General features: G+C 38.0%; 1 protein-coding gene and 1 non-coding gene across 3 annotated transcripts in view; one reads left to right on the forward strand and one right to left on the reverse strand.

The window, feature by feature from the left end:
- The window catches only part of LCOR (ligand dependent nuclear receptor corepressor), a 118,792-nt gene extending 106,153 nt beyond the window's left edge, over positions 1–12,639 (reverse strand). Inside the window, exons 1-2 of one of the 2 annotated variants that reach the window (XM_008583499.1) lie at positions 12,465–12,601; positions 12,112–12,185 (exon numbers count right to left, since the gene is read on the reverse strand). The gene's annotated coding sequence lies outside the window, so the exon portion shown is untranslated. Of the gene's footprint in view, positions 1–12,111; positions 12,186–12,464 lie in introns of both variants that reach the window. The other variant, XM_008583500.1, reaches the window with a different exon arrangement.
- On the forward strand, positions 4,377–4,450 carry TRNAI-GAU. Its single transcript has one exon. It is a non-coding gene; the product is annotated as a tRNA-Ile (tRNA).

Genomic DNA, 12,639 nt, shown 5'->3' on the forward strand with positions numbered 1-12,639 from the left:
GCACTCTCCCGAGTGAGCCACGGGCCGGCCCAGATCCTATATATTCTGACATCTGAGAACATCCTTTCAGCAGCCAGTTTTAAACTGCACTGCTTATTTTATAATCCAATCAAATACAATAGCAATAGTGTCCTTATTGTCATTGCTTACATTTCTGTTCTTGAGTCATAGAAACCAGAGATTAAGGACTGGCCAGTTAGCCAAGTTGGCAGAGCATGGTGTTGGCAACACCAAGGTCAAGGGTTCACATCCCTGGACTGGCCAAAAAGAAACCAGAGATTGGCAGAAGCATGATTTGAGAACAGAGCTTTCCTGTTTCTTAATAAAGCCTTTATTCTTTACCTTCTTTCCTACTTGTAATTGTATATATATGGATATACACATTCCTCAAAATAATTCAACTCATCTGGATCACTTGTTAAAGAATATCAGACAAAATATGGATTGGCTGACTTAGGAAATTACTAAAGGTATTTTTACCTAAGTTTCAAGAAACAATTTCTACCAAGTAATAGCTGAGAGGTAACCTATAAATATTTATTAATCATTTAATGAGAACAAAACTTCTATGTTTTCCAAAACAGTTTAAGTTCTCAGGAAAAGAAAAAAAAGGCAAAAACTGTCTGGGTCTTCAACATCTCTGGTCCCTTGTCTTTGTCACAATGTTATTTTATTTCTTTTCACCAGTGTTAACTGTATCAGATCACTTTCTCCATTAATTTACATTCTCTTGCTTTTAAAAGATCAAAATCTGTGAATAATTCAATCTTAAGTTTTAACAGCCTTCACCAAAAACAACTTATTCAGGTTAGACTCTACATCTTTAGAAAAATTAAATCCCAAGTAGATTTACAGCTCCTGATAACTCCTACCTGAAGTTCCCTTACCTTATGTTGAAAATTTATGTATTTACCTTTGTTTTTCACCAATAAAATGTACTAATCTTTGATTTGAAAACATAATATAAAATTAAGCCTAAGTTCTTCACCTAAGAAAAAGGGGGCCAAAGGTAATGTTATCTTTTAAGATTGGATAAGATTGGACATTCGTACCCATAAAACCATGGATCTTTTTGAAACTGTTTTCAGCAGACAAATTCAGATTTCTTATTCTCAGTATAGTATATGCCTATCTATTTTAATAAATACTATATAATAAAAGATTACACATGGTAAATATACACACAAATAAAAAGTGGCTGCACAAGTCTCACAAGGAAAATAGCTTTATCACTTTACTCATACCTGGTTGAAGTCAATACAGGGCTGGCCAGTTAGCTCTGTTGGTTACAGCATGGTATTACAACACCAAGGTCAAGGGTTTGGATCCCCTTATCGGCCAGCCGCCAAAACAAAAAAAAGGTCAACACAGCAAAATTCCAGTACCTCTCAAAAAATCATTGGGAATTAATCCAGGTTTTATTATTTTATCTTTATGTACTCTCTTTCCAGAACAGAAACCAGATCTAGATAGATTATCTAACTAAGTACCATAAAAATATTACTGCTAAAGATAATTGTGACGTTTTCAATAGATAAACAGTAAGTAAAATTTTAGTACACTGACCACTCAACATTGGTGATATATTAACAAAATCATTTTTTTTTTTAAAAGATGACTGGTAAGGGGATCTTAACCCTTGACTTGGTGTTGTCAGCACCACGCTCAGCCAGTGAGCGAACCGGCCATCTGTATATGGGATCCGAACCCGGGGCCTTGGTGATATCAGCACCGCACTCTCCCGAGTGAGCCACGGGCCGGCCCAACAAAATCATTTTTAAGATGTATTAGTTCTATTAAACACTCACAGAAAAATGACCACTTTAAAGGTTTTTTTCAGTAACTATTACCAAAGATTTATGGACTTCTTAATGCCCATCCACAATTAAAGTATTTTACTGTGATCAGATAAGCTCATTTATACAAATTAAACTTTGTCAGCTTCCTTACTAGATGAATGAAAATTCACATAATCTAACACATCTGATGAGATTAGTATTTATATCATTAATCATGTAACAAAAAACCACATCTCAACATAGGGAAATACAAATATTTATGTTCCTCTCATTTTTTATTCTTACTGAAGGCAAGAAGCTTCCCATTCTATTTTGATGAGAATTTCCCCTATTATCTTTGTCACAACATATTCCTGTGCCTGCTAATGAAGGATTACTTTGTTTAAGATCCGTGATGTATGAATTACCAAAACAGTACAATCATGTACCGCATAAAGATATTTCGGTCAATGACAGACTGCATATACAATGGTGGTCAGGGCAATACCATATAGCGTAAGTATGTAGTAGGCTATACCACCTAGGTTTGGGTAAGTATACTCTATGATGTTCCCACAACTATGAAATCACCTAACAACACATTTCTCAGAACATATCCCCATCATTAAGCTACACAACTGTATACCATTTTAAAAAGTTGCCAAATTTCTCCTTCCCCTTCTCAGCAATTACATACTAGTCAGCAACTTCCCTTTCTATCACACACTTAAAAATACTTATTGCCAACTGCACCAAATCTAAGGCACAGTTAGAAGGTTAAAACTGAGAAGGCATCTGGCTAAGATCCAGGAATACAGAATCCTTACCTCAATCTGCTTTACCCTGTTTGTCCCCCCCCCACCCCCACACCCTCCTTGAGATCTCTGGGAAGAATATGAATTGAAGAAAAGGCCAACCACCTACACGCTGTTACTATAAGGCCTTGTTACAAACTCCAAAGTGCCCTGTGAACTAGGCTGGTCCACACAGAAGACTCATCAAACTTAAAACCTCGCTGTTACTATAAGGCCTTGTTACAAACTCCAAAGTGCCCTGTGAACTAGGCTGGTCCACACAGAAGACTCATCAAACTTAAAACCTAGAATCAGCATCACTTGTATATCTGTCCTTTGCTGTCTTTCCTCTCGTAGGCCTATGCTCAAATCTCAGCTGATGGTGAAGAATGGCCAGTCTAGCAACATGAAGAAAAGTAAGCCAGTGGAAATATTTGGCTCAGAAACCTACTTAGTTCTGGGCCGGCCTGGTAGCGCACTGCTATAGTGCGCCGCTTGGGAGGTGCGGTGGCGCTCCCGCTGAGGGTTTGGATCCCACATACAGACCGGCGCTCGCTGGCTGAGCGAGGGGCGGGGGCAACACCGAGGGTTGCGATCCCGTGGCCAGTCCCGGTCCGGTGCGGGCGCGACACTGAGGGTTGCGATCCGTTGCCAGTCACGAAAAAAGACAAAAAGGAAAAAAAAAAAAAAAAAAGAAACCTACTTAGTTCTGAATACCACTAACATAACTAAAAAGTCGAGAAGAAAAAAGGAAAGACAAATAGGACTGTAACAACTGAAGAGAAAGTGGCAAGGCATTCTATTTTAGGCCACAGAATAGAAAGAGGAATTAATTATGTTACTGTTTATGGTAAGATTATGTGTAAAGAAACCAGACTTCCTTAATGTAACATAAAGTAGGTAAGCAATCAGTAATTGTAAACAAAAATGGGCGACCTAATGGAACCAAATAGGAAATTCTAGAAGAAAGTATGTGTAACACAAGATTAAAAAGCACAGGATTCTGAATTCCAATCCCAGGTCTACCACTCTTTAGCTGAGTGACCAAGAATGAGATCCTTAATCTCTCTAAATCTGTTTCTCTACCTGTAAAACAGATGTTAACAACATCAAAGGGTTCTTGTCTGGCATACAGTAAATACTCAATATATAGTAGCTTTTAAAAAACACTACTAGTAAACAAAAGCAAAAACTTGTCTTCTCCATATTCAGATAATGTTTTTATTTCTTCAAACTTATGAACCACCTGACAGGGAAGCGAAGTGGGAAGAGGGAGATGGTACTATATACAAAAGGATGTAAAACAGATTCAGTACTCAATATGGTATCTGGGATTTGCTTCAAAGTAATTAAATGGGGGTGAAACAAGAAGGGCCAGTAGCAGATGTAGATGGGTGTTGTTCACTGTACTATTCTTTCTCTTTTACGTATGTTCGAGGATTTCCAAAATTAAAGATTTCTTTTAAATTCCTTTCCCTTTACTTGATATGGTCGGACAAGAAAACAAGTTCCCTTCTAGCTTTGAAAAATAATGAATCTAAAAGATGGAAAGAAAGGTAAAGAACATAATACTCGGTGGGTAGATATAAAGGTAAATACCAACAACTGACCTAGAAAACATGCCTGCATTGACAGAAAGGAAGGAGAGTATCCAAGTAAAAGTCCACAAATACACATACATTTGGAACAATAAAAAAACACACAAAAAGAGAACATCAAGCTGAATGTGTGCTTAATTTAACAAATTCAACAATTCCTTCCTCTATACACATAGTACACATATTTCAAAAATTTGTAGGGTGCTGACTCGTTAGCTCAGTTGGTTAGAGCATGGTGCTGATAACACCAAGGTCCAGGGTTCAATCCCTGCATGGGCCAGCCACCCGAAAACAAAAACGACAATTTGTATAAACTCATCATTCTAAAAGTAGAGCCTGTTACTTATATTAGGCCATATATGAATTCTGATGTAAAATGAAACATATTTCTTTGTGGTACTGTAGATCCTTTTAATATTTTCTTCCTGTTTATATTGTGAGTTTATCCTCTGCAAACCTAAAAAGTCAACTAATCAGAGAAGAGTACACAATAATTATTTACTGATAAAAACATAAAATGATTCAAATTTTATGAAACCTAAGCTAATCGTGGGATCCAGTAACAGTCATGGACTACCTAGTAATACCAATAAATATCGAAATGCTTGGCATACAAGTTTTTCCAATAATAGTAATCCTCATAGGAAATAATACTGGTCTTCACATCTTCTAACCCAAAAAGTAAATCTTGATGTGTATCATCTTTAACAGAGATTAAAAAAAAAAAAAGAAGAAAAAAAAATACCTACCTAATTTCAGATAGCAATCGGAGCAAATTAAATTTTAAAAAGTTTCTTTCTGGGGGCAGGCCCTGTGGCTCACTTGGGAAAGTGCCGTGCTGGTAGCGCCGAGGCCGCAGGTTCAGATCCTATTTAGGGATGGCCGGTGCGCTCACTGGCTGAGCGTGGTACAGACCACACCATACAAGTCAAAAAAAAAAAAAAAGATTTCCTTCTGGAAAGAGAGTTCTGTTCTGTGGTTTACTCTTATGTGAGAAATTAAATAATTATTTCAGATATTCCTAACATTAAAATATCATACAATTATATCTGTGGATAAGAGGAAAGTATTTATGCTAAGGGAAACCTTCTGATTGCTTTAACTAGAGTTATTTCTAAAGGTTTTCCAACTGACCAATTGTTTTTTAATACTCATCTCTATCTTCCTACTTTTCTAAATAAAGACAATAAAATACTGTAATGTATGTGCAAGTTTTCCAAAAAGTATAAAGTGTGCTACGCAAATACAAAATGGTGATACCATTTATAGATTTTCTAATATTTTCTGCCTTCTATGTCAAGTTTTAGAGAGTTCATTTATTCCCCTAGGTTGATGCTTACCAAAAACAAATTATGAAAAACTGTAATGAACTGATTTTGAATGATTCAAAAGTTACAAGAAATGCTGCCTTATTTCAAATGGTGAAGTACAGTTATAGTAATTTTTTAATACAATTATAAGGCACAACTGAATAAAATTTCTTTTTTCTCTTTAGTAAATGTCTCAAGCATATTATTATTATTTTAAAAAAATGATCAGTAAGGGGATCTTAACCCTTGACTTGATGGTGTCAGCACCACGCTCTCCCAATTGAGCCACAGACTGGCTCCTGTCTTAAGCATATTGTTAATTTCTAGATTCCCAATACAAAAATCTGAAACGTTAGTCTAAATCACTGGTTACATCCACTATTTTTTTCTTTTAGCAATCCCTTTGGCTCATCCTGCTCTTAAAATTCAAAAATGCACACTATGCAAAATTGGATCCTTCTGTTACCCTGAATTATAAGAACTTTATTATAAAAGGGCAGTTACAACAAACACTGGTTTTACACATGTATGTTCACTGGCTTGCACAATAATGAATTCAGAGAAATGATTAAATGACATACAAAAAGAATCCACAATTCTCTTTAACAAAAGGAATAAAAACAAGACAAAAAATTCATTAAACTGTCAACCATTACTACATAGCTTTTCAACTTGCCACTCATAATCCATTAAGCAAAGGATTCTCAAACTAATTCTGCCACTTACCCATAAGATACTCAATTTCATCCTTAAGATATTAATACGCCTAATACTCTGTAACAGACCAAAACTAAACAATAAAAATCAGAAAAACTAAGAGTAACAACAAAATTCAAAACAGTTCTTTGAAAACAGTATATTCAGTTTAGCACTAGAAAACAAAACCATATAGTAGTTTGCCATAAATTGTATAACTTGTCAGATTCCTGGGTTTCACAAAATGCAAACACAAAACATATACTTAAATTTCAAAAATAATGTTATTGTACATATTCTTCTCACTACTCAAATTCTTATTATTCAAACCCAGAAATGGAGTAAACTCAGAGAAAATATTTGTAACAGGGCAATACAGAGTAAAGATATCCTTCTTTACCCAAATCTCTGTTATTTGCATACTAGGCAAAACTTAGGTATAAAAGAGATTGGAATAATGTGGTATACATTATCTGAACTTGATATTTGAACCCTCACTACAGAAATGCAGGAATTTGGGCCGGCCTGGTGGCGCACTGGAGAGTGCGCCGTTTGGAGTGCGGTGGCGCTCCCGCCGAGGGTTCGGATCCCATGTGGAGACCGGTTCCCGCTCACTGGCTGAGCGCGGTGCGGGGGCAACGACGAGGGTTGCAATCCCGTTGCCGGTCCCCGGTGCGGGCGCGACACCGAGGGTTGTGATCCCATTACCAGTCAGTAAAAAAAAGACAAAAAGGAAAAAAAAAAAAAAAAGAAATGCAGGAATTTAGTAGACTTAGTCAGCAAGGTATATCTGTGTTGTTATACAACTCCACAAAATAACTTTAATAATTTGTAGAAAAGCATGTTTAAGGGAACCTTTCTGTAATAATTCTATTTCACTATGATCACTGCATTACTATATCCACTATTTCCTTCACAAGGTATACTGCAGTATAGCTTTTGTTACAGTATATATCTTATGTGTTGATCTGTAATTGTTCTCAAATGGGGGAATATGATGAGAAAAAATATTTGCAAATCATATAGTGATAAGGGTCTAGTGTCCAGAATATATATAGAACTCTTAAATCCAACAATAAAAAAATAAATAACTCAATTAAAATATGGGCCAGGGGGTGGGGGGTGGCTGGCCAGTAAGTAAGGGATGTGAATTGATGTTTCTCCAAAGATACAAAAATGGCCAACAAGTACATGAAAAGATGCTCAACATTACTAATCATTAGAGAAACCACAAGTTACTACTTCATACCCACTGGGATAGCTATAATAAAAAACAAAAAAAGACAATATCAAATGTTGGAGAGGATGTGGAGATATTGTAACCCTCAGACGTTACTGGTGGGAATGTAAACTACTGCAGCCGCTTTGGAAAACAGTATGGCATAAAGTTACGATGTAAACCAGCAATTCCATCCTGGGTACAAACTTTAGAGAACTAAAAATGAATATCCACCCAAAAACTTGTACACAAATGTTATAAAATGAATATCCACCCAAAAACTTGTACACAAATGTTAACAGAAGCGTTACTCAAAATAGCCAAAAAGTGGAGGAAAAAACAAAAAAACAAATGTCCATCAACTGATGAATGGATGAACAAAATGTGGTATGTCCATACAATGCAGTATTTAGCTATAAAAGGAAAAAGTGCTGATGCATGCTATGATATGGAGGAACCTTGAAAACATTACGCTAAATCAAAGAAGCCAGACACAAAAGGCCACATATTGCAAGATTCCATTTATATAAAATGTCTGGAATAGACAAATCCACAGAAACAGAAAGCAGATAAGTGGCTGCCAATAACTGAGTCACAGGAGGAATGGGAAATGACTGCCCATGGATATGGGGTTTCTTTTTTAGGTAATGAAAATGTTTTGGAATTAGATACTGATAATATATGCACAGCGTTGTGAATAAGCTAAAAACCACTGAGTTCTACAGAGTTCTATAATTTAAAAGGGTAAATTCATGGTATATAAATTATTACTCAAAAAAGAGAAAAAAATTCAGGGTTTGAACCACTGTACTTGGGATACTTCCTCCATACAAGAGATAGTCAATAAAATGAGCTAACAGTTTATACTGGAATTATCTCCAAGGCAATGTGCAAGTGCATGGAATAGTAAAAAGGTTTTTTAAATATTTGCAGTTAGGGGCCGGCCCGTGGCTCACTCGGTAGAGTGCGGTGCTGATAACACCAAGGCCCCGGGTTCGGATCCCATATAGGGATGGCCGGTTCGCTCACTGGCTGAGCGTGGTGCTGACAACACCAAGTCAAGGGTTAAGATCCCCTTACCGGTCATCTTTAAAAAAAAAAAAAAAAATATTTGCAGTTAGACTACAAGATAATTTGTATTTGCAGTGATGTTAAGTTTACAAAAAAAAAAGTTTTGTTTTTTGCATATATCCACTATCACAAACTCAGATTCCATACAGCAAATGGACAGACATAAAAGAAATAAGAATCAAGAGAGGTTCAGAGGCACATCAAAACAAAAAACCAAGCCCTTTTACCGAGTTTTCCGAGCCAATATGCAAGCCAGGGAAGAAAAACCAATCTCATTACTTACTATACACCTTTATTTGCCACACTTGACAGCAAATATCGTTTCCAAATAAGAAATCCATCCTCTAAGGATGAAAATTTGCCAATACGAATGGGATTCAAAAATGAATATGCCATTGATTTTATGCAATTCCAAAAATAGGTTCTGTGCAATGGAATAAGGTATAATCTCCAAATGAGTTTACTTAGAAGACAGTACTGTTGTGGATGATAATATTGTTCCTGTCAAGGTGGTTTTAAAAAGAATCTGTGCCATCATCACAGAGTTCCACAATGAAATCCTTAAATAAACAAAACACTTGTCCCCTGAGCTAAGAAGAGAAATGTATTGCAAACCTCAAGTTGCCTGACAAAAAGTCTCCATTTTTTAACCTGTATTAGAAAAACTCTACAAAATACCTTTGCAAATTTATCACTTTACGTCCTCTACGCTAATCATGGACTGCAGTTTAAATAGACAACTCATTGCTGTCCTTTCCCACTTTTGCTCATGTTGTTTCTCATGAATGGAATGCTGTTTCCATATACATCAAAATAAAGCAAAAATCCACCACCATCTTCATGAAACCGTCTTTCATCATCTCAGAAGACATTTCTTTCACTTTTAAACACTCTTAGCACTTGCTTGCACCATCATATGGCACACTTTGCCTTGTACAATAACTGAATACCTTATAATTTCACTACAGCAAAGAGTTCCTGAAGGTTAGGGCAACTTTCTCAGTATCTTTGTTTGCCCATAGTGGCTGGTACAAGACAGATGCTTAATAAATATTTAAATGAAGTAAAAGCACTTACCTAACTGCCTTTTCTTCCTAAAAACAGCACTAATACAAGTAGCTAAGTGATTAGACAGAAGTGACAAGTTCCCACAGACATCAAATAACCAATTCTCACTATGTAAGAAATTCTAGGCCATACTGTGTAGCCTCCCTAAGGCTAAAAGATGGCATTATTCAGATGCTTCACAGAATTGCTCCAACTTTATAAGCATATTTGAGGGAATTAGGGCAATTTGAAATGACTTTTTGTAAATCAAAGTAACTTATCCTTCTGTCCATTTTTAGCCGAGCTGAAATCACCACAACTTTCTCCACACTAGGAGGAGCTTCTCAGGAGACAGCAAGGGTGAGGAGCAGCCAAGTAACAGGTTACATCACATCAGGCAGCAGAAAGAGCCTAGATCTTCCTGGAATCTAGACTAATCATCCTAGTCCCAGAGGACCCCTCAATAATCACCTGGTAACCAAATATCCATCTTGATCACAATCACTGTCTGAACCCACTACTAACTGCAATTCAACTAATCATGGAATCACCAGCTCCTCCAGTGGCACCCCCTCCACCCCTCTTAACCACTCCCTCTAACTCCCCCAAAGAAAAAGTAGAAAGGATAATTATTAGATATTGGGAAATAATTGAGAATTCGTATTTAATACAAAGACTGCTATAAATTAAATATCAGTTAGAAAACAAACAACCCTAAGGTATTAAGATAATCAGCCAAGAGAATTAAATAGAAGGTTAACTGTTCATAACGAATCACATTAAAATAAAAGCAGAACTACTACATCTAACAGTAAACAACATAGTTGCCTTTTGGATTGTATGATCACTGCCAGCCCTTTTAAATACTGAAAGTTAACATTACAATTGATTTACTTAGAGCTCTCCTGTTAAAGAACAAAATTACATATGATAAAAGAAAAAATATGAGGCCCAAATGATTTTGGTTGGGAGATTATCAATACATATTACTGCTCAGATTAAAATACGGCTCTGCACTCTGGACTCTAAATATCTGCTGAACTTTACTACCTGGAGAGTGGAAATATGGAGTTAAAAGTATGCTTTAAGAAAAGTGATCACCAAATTAAACTATTACTTCAAAAAAATGAATCTAAATTTTGATATTCAATTGAGATATTTACACAAGGACTTTTATCAGGTAACACCAAAATAAACACACTCAAAAAAAACCTTGTCAAGCAACAGGAACTGACCACTAACAATGACTGATAAAAAGGGGGCCTAAGCTAGAAGGCAAAGATTCAAAGCAAACAGAATTAGAATAATATAAACAACTCATTAAAAACATCTAAACTAAAGCAACATTAACAAGAAATTTACAGGGCTACATTCAATTTCAAAATCTTTTAAAATCTAAAAAGCTGTACCAAACAAAACCAATCATTAAGTGAAACAAACACAAGAAGTAAAAATTCTTCAAAATAATTTCAGGATTTTATATTAATTTACACAACTGAAAACGTATTAATTTCATGCTTCTCAAAACCTCCTATATGCTATCTTATATGATGGTTACAAATAACACAATTCAGAAAGTGCTTAAGCCGATGTAACATATTAGCAAATGTATGATAGGTCCTAAAGAATAAAACAAGCAGAGACTGAGCAGAGTAAATGATAGCTGATAGCCAAAAGGTTGTTTGTTTCCTGGAGTGCAGAACTGGGCTTGGATTGGCAGGAAGGGAATTTTAAAATATATTCACAAGAGATAAATTATACCAAAAAACTGATTCGTGCCTTTATTATTTACACAAGCATATGTTTTCAAACGTACTTTTTTAAACCTTTGCACAACCAAAGTGATATCATATACTTTAAAGCATTGTTACCCATATTAATTTTGGTGTTACAGTCTAAATCCTCAACAGAATTCACATTACGCATTTTCACAATGAAACACTACAGAATTGGAAAGGCTTGTATTCTCTAAGTAAAGGTTACCTTATTTTTCACTTGTTTAAAGTTTCAGTTTTGCTTTTTAATCTATTACAGAAAACATCCCTTGTGGGACGTTGTAAAGGGCAGACCCTCCTGTCAAGCCAGAAGGCTCAAACACAAAGACACTGAGCTAACCAAGTGCTGTAATTCTTCCAAACTGAGCCTCCCCACAACCCCTCCACCCTTCCCCCCAACAGATATGTCTATTAAATCAGTGTCTGTTCGCCCCCTCGCACAACAAAGAGAACTTCTCACCGCATGAAATTGCCGCTGAATGGACACCAGAAAGCAGGATTTGCATAATTCCTTCCAACGAAACCCTGTCGGGAAGGAGGGGATGAGGGGCCCAAGCGAACGGATAGAATCTCCTAGATTCTGTAGGGGAAGACCTGGTTCCCAAGAATATTCCCCACGGGGAGGAGGGGACTGGAATTCTGGGTCTCCCCGAGGGCTGGGCGTGGGGGACAGAGGACGACGAGAGGGCATTTCCCCACACATTAGCAGCACCGAAGCAAAGATGGGGAAATAACAATGCTGGAGGACAGGAGAGTCAGACACAAGGATGGACTGGGGCTAGGGGGCGGCGGGCGGAGCGGAGACACCACACGGGCCACTTACTTTTTGGAGGGGGGTTAAATATATGAGTTAAGCCCTTATGGTCCCGCCGGCCGCCGCACAGAGGGAAACGGGACCTTGGGAGAAAAAACAGACAAAACATACAGTGTGAGAGGCGCAGCTCGGCCGCCCGGCCCCTCCCGGGGCGCCCCGGTCCATACTCCCTCCGGCCCACAGGGAAAAAAGCCACCGAGGATGGCCCGAGGTCCGGAAGGCAGGGGACGGACGAGGCATTCGGCGAGGCGGCGGCTGCGGCCAATCCCCGGGAGGGACAAGAGCGACCCCCGCCCGGGCTCTTCAGTCGGACCGGGACCACCCCCCTCCCTGCCGCGCATACACCGACCACACAGACGCACACACCGACCCGTGCGTGGAGGATTAACTCCCCGGCCGCCGCTGCCCGCAGAGGAAGTGCAGCCGCTGCCCCCCGCGGCCATGACACCCCACTTGGCTCGGTCAGACGGACCCGGGGCCTGTGACAGCTCCGGCTCCCTCCGCCCCCATCTCCGCCTCACGCCTCGCACACGCCCG

The sequence above is a fragment of the Galeopterus variegatus genome, unplaced genomic scaffold (genome assembly GCF_000696425.1).
Source record: "Galeopterus variegatus unplaced genomic scaffold, G_variegatus-3.0.2 Scaffold2942, whole genome shotgun sequence".
In the NCBI taxonomy this organism is placed as follows: domain Eukaryota; kingdom Metazoa; phylum Chordata; class Mammalia; order Dermoptera; family Cynocephalidae; genus Galeopterus; species Galeopterus variegatus.